The sequence below is a fragment of the Leptinotarsa decemlineata genome, unplaced genomic scaffold (assembly GCF_025532065.1).
Source record: "Leptinotarsa decemlineata unplaced genomic scaffold, Ldec_3_MD MMD2_tig00026354_RagTag_RagTag, whole genome shotgun sequence".
Taxonomy (NCBI): domain Eukaryota; kingdom Metazoa; phylum Arthropoda; class Insecta; order Coleoptera; family Chrysomelidae; genus Leptinotarsa; species Leptinotarsa decemlineata.
In genome coordinates this window covers 19,361,235-19,366,140 of record NW_027412702.1, presented here as the reverse complement: position 1 = coordinate 19,366,140, position 4,906 = coordinate 19,361,235, and positions in this window count along the sequence as shown.

The window sequence follows — 4,906 nt, the reverse complement described above, 5'->3', positions numbered from 1 at the left end:
CTTGGAGTATTATTTTTTATTTTGTTTATTGAATGTGGTCGTTTTTTTTTTGTTTTCTTATTTATATCCTCAATTGAAATTTGTAAGTTTTGTGAAGTGGAACAATTCTATATGTTTCAAATTCTACTTTTACTATTGTTACTTCGCCATTGCTTTCAGTAAAGATTATAATTGATGAAAGGTAACCAAAACAATGAAACATACAAAACTACTATAAAACATGAAAATTTCCAATACCATGTGCATTCAGTACAATATTTACAAAATTACCAGATTTTGAAAAAGTGCAGTATCACCCTCAAAAAGTACTAAAAAAAAGGGTGTTGAAACTAGGTAATAACAACTAGCCAGGTGGTATTCGTAGAAATATAACACATACCTATTTTGGTTGTAGTACTGTGAATTGTTTCATGTGTCAATAATTTCGAATATTCAGGAGAGACAAATTATCATCAAACACTAGGTATATTTCTTTCAATTCGAAAACAATTGTTACCATAGTATCTGTTAAAATTCAAGATTTTCCCTACTCGAACTTGAATGTTTTTAGTATTGACCATTCTAAGTGAAAAATAAAACATTATTCCGGAATAGTCCATTCTCCACAAATTTTATCAGCTCTCACTAATCTATACTAAATCTTGAGATTATACAAATTGATATACCAAATAATTGGAATGAGTACTTACTACCTATATAAATACTGGATCATCAATATAATACCAACACCGCTTCTACTCACCAGAACTGCAACTATCTTCTCGACGCGCGTGTCATTAACCATGTTGGCGTTATCTGGAAATGAACCTACTAGCCTACTAGCCGGATTTTGTTCTATTCATTCGTTTTTCAAGCTTGTTTGTTATCTGCAATTCTTTTGGAAAAATAGACCTTTGTTCATTTCTGTTCGTCAAGGACACAAACGCATGTTTCAGCCTCGACGAAATCCATTTTGAAGATGGCGTTAAGCAACTATTTAGTTGCCAGTGTCTATTTGGAACCGAAATTAAAGAAAGCTGTTGAAATTTCATGAAATTCTACTCATAAGTTTGTGAGTTATAATAATAATATATTTATTTCTAATAGGGATCCTTATATAAAAAAACATTTTAAAATTGGATAGACAAAGTCACAGTCCAGCTTCATAACACTAAAATATGTATGCTCAGAATTATCCAAGCATTCAATAAATAGAAAAAATAACAATGTAAATCCCAAATACTAGATATATATGTTATTATAATATCAATGTTATGTGGATGTTATATCTTCAAATGACTAGTAAGTCCTTTTTCGAATGTCATAATAGATTCACTTTGTTTTATCTCAAGCGGGAGGTTATTGTAGTCCAATAATAGTCCTATTTGGAATAAGGAGTTCTTGGATCCTTTAAAGTCTAAACGTGGTACATATAAATTGAATTCCCCCTAGTGGGGTAATTATGAATTTGGTGATGGAAAACAATGAATTGGTGAAAATATGGGGGTACATTACCAGACAATATTTTGAAGATGAATACCATGGTAAGATAAAACAGACGGTCTTTCACAGAAAGACGGATATAATTGAAATGTTTTTTCATATTCGGTGTTTGATCCACGATAAACCCCAAATATTTGAATTCCTCGACAATTTCAATGTTTGATTGTAAATATTTATACTTATAGATGTTTTGTCAATTGAATTATGTTTATGTTTTGTTGTAATTATCATTACTTTCGTTTCATTGACATTGAGCTTGAGTTTATTAATGTTGAGGAATTCAGTATTATGATCACAATATTATTAATTTTATTGTTGCAGTGCAATCAGAGTATCATCTGCAAATAGGTTGATGAATTTACATCCAATAATGAAGTTGATGTCATTAATATAAAGAACAAACAGAAGCGGACCCAAGACACTATCTTGAGGTACACCATTATTGACATATTTTTAGGTTTGAATATGTCTCGTTAATTTTGGTCTGTTGAGTTCGACCAGAGCGGTAGCTTTCAAACCATTCAAGTACTGAACCAGAAATTCCATAATATTTGAGTTTTTTTAGTAGGATATTAATGTCAATTGTCTCAAATGCCCTTTTAAAATCAAGAAACACTTTCACTATCTATTCATTATCATCAACAGCAAGTTTCCATTTGGATATTGAAACTTGTAATGCATTAAAAATCCATAAAATCGCTTCGAATTATCGAAAAGTGAAGTTGCGTGAGTTAGCTTACATTGTAAAGATTTTAAAAAACGTGTTGGCTTTATATTGCATGAGAATTTGACTATGAGGAAGCTCTGTTCAAAGTGGGTGCCGCGAAGGTCACTGTTGACCAAAAACAAGAACGTCTTAATGATTTTAAGCAGTGTTTTGGCCATAGTAAAAATCGACCAAAAAGTCCACTCCCACTTCTTTCATTCATAAATTAACTCGCTGACCTCGAAACGAAGTGCGGAGGCAATTTCGTTCTTTTACCATAGGCGTGAGCTCTTATAAAATCGAAATTCAAGGATATTATAGAAGATTTTGTGGTAAGTTGCTTATAACTAAAACTAAAAACAATAATAACAACAGCGAATAAAATAAACACAATCAATTTCCGACCATTTATTATAACAAATCCGATTCCCGTGCTACCGTCGAATCCTTTGCTACTACAGCACTGAACGCGTTGGATGAGAATCTCATCCTAAGAGCGGTTAATCTACCCATCTTTGTGAAGAATTTATTTTGAAGTTAATTGTTTTTTTTTTTCATCCTTTGGTAATTTTTCCCACAAGTTTTTGCATAAAGATGGAGAAGTTGAAACCAAAAAGCTTTTTTCTCACAAACGAGTCTATTCTCAAAATATACTGTTTCAACTTATAAATTGAAACTTCAGAGAAAAAAAACTTGGAAACCGAATTCAACATTATTAGTGTTCATTGTATCACTTTCTTCGACGAACTTGTTTATATAATTCATATAAAGACGGTGAGGGAAATCCTCTCGAACATCAGGGTTGTCCAAAATGCTAGGAAATATTTGGTAACCGAGAAATTTTCAAAACATTACGCAAAGATTACAAAAAGTCTATACAACTGGCAAAACGAGAATCGTATGAAAGTTTTTTGGCATGTTCTCCAAATATCAGTAGAGATACTTGGAGGATCATCAATTATGAATGTAATAGGAGAACTTCAAGGAAGGTTGATACACCGCATTCGGAGAACGACCTCAATGATTATTTTGTTGACATTGTAGATTATCTCATTTCATCTCTTCCTGAAGTAAATTATGAAGCGACATATTTCTTGAAAAATCTCAAAACACCAGTTAATTCCTTCGTATTGTTCCCCACGCCCCGAGAGAAGTAATGGAAAGTATCCAGTCTCTCAAGAACTCCAATTGTTCGGACTTTTTTTAACTTAACAGTGGGATCATCAAAAGTATTGCCAATATGATTGCATACCCATTATCCCTATTAATAAATGAATGTTTTTCTCATGGGGTTTTTCCTGCAATATTAAAAAAATCTGTAGTCCTACCTCTTTTTAAAAAAGGAGACCCTCATATTATTGACAACTTTCGACCTATTTCAATAATACCTATACTTGGAAAAGTTATCGAGGTAATTGTCAAAAGCAGATCAATAGCATACTTAGAAGCTAATTCTCTTTTCTGCCCTGGACAATTTGCGTATAGAAAGGGTAAGTCCACAATCAATGCTCTTTTGAATATCATATCCAGCATAGTGATAGGTTTTGAGGAGGGCAGACATTCATGCATAACGTTGTGCGATCTATCGAAGGCATTTGATTGTGTTTCGCATAATATTCTGCTTAAGAAACTTTCCTATTATGGTATCCGTGGACTGTCCCTTAAATTCTTTGAATCCTATTTGCACGATAGATCACAGTGTGTATCATTACATGGGATTAAATCGAATGTGAAATCTGTCAAACATGGTGTGCCCAGGGTTCTGTACTGGGACCAATCTTGTTTGTACTATATATAAATGACCTATACTACCATATACTTCCTAAAAAATGTTTTCTTTTTGCGGATGATACCACTTTGGTGGACTATCACGGTAGTGTTAATGATTTGAGTGTTTCTGCCAACGCCACCATGAAGTCTGCAAGTAACTGGTTTGTTTCAAATAGACTTCTCCTTAATGAGGCTAAAAATCAAAATCTTATAATTTCCAAAAATACGTATTTAACCTCGGGTAAAAGTGGGGATCCATATAGACGACAGATTGAACTGGTTATGTCATGTTGACAAACTGGCCAAGAAATTATCAAGTATAATATTTATGATTCGTAGACTGAAGGATTTCGTCGGTATCAGAGCGGTCAAATCTTCGTACTTCGAACTCTTCCATAGTCACATGGTATATGGCATAGTGTTGTGGGGGGATTCTTGTCATTCCAAAAAAAATGTATATTGAAAAAAAGAGTTATACGTCTAATATATAATGCCAACTTTAAATATCATTGTCGCCCACTTTTTATTCATCTCAAAATTATGCCGCTTCCTACAGCTTTTGTATATGAAACATTGATTGAAATTCATAAAAATAAATCAAAATACATTTTACAATCGCAACAACATGAATATCCTACAAGATCAGGAAGTCTGATAAGAACTGAGAGATTCAGACTGAGCACCTCACAAAATAATTCATTGAATTTGAAATTCTATAATAAGTTACCATGTCACATAAAACAACTCAGTTTCTATTGTTTCAAGCAAAAACTGAAATCAGTTTTTTTGAATCACTGTTTTTATTCTACAGATGAATACATGTTATACAACATAGATAATTCATGTGACTGAGTAAGTAACAATTGTTCTCATTTTTAACATTAGTTGATTGATTGTTTTTATTATTATGTAAACTGTTCTGTTATACAAGTATGTACACTGTTCTGT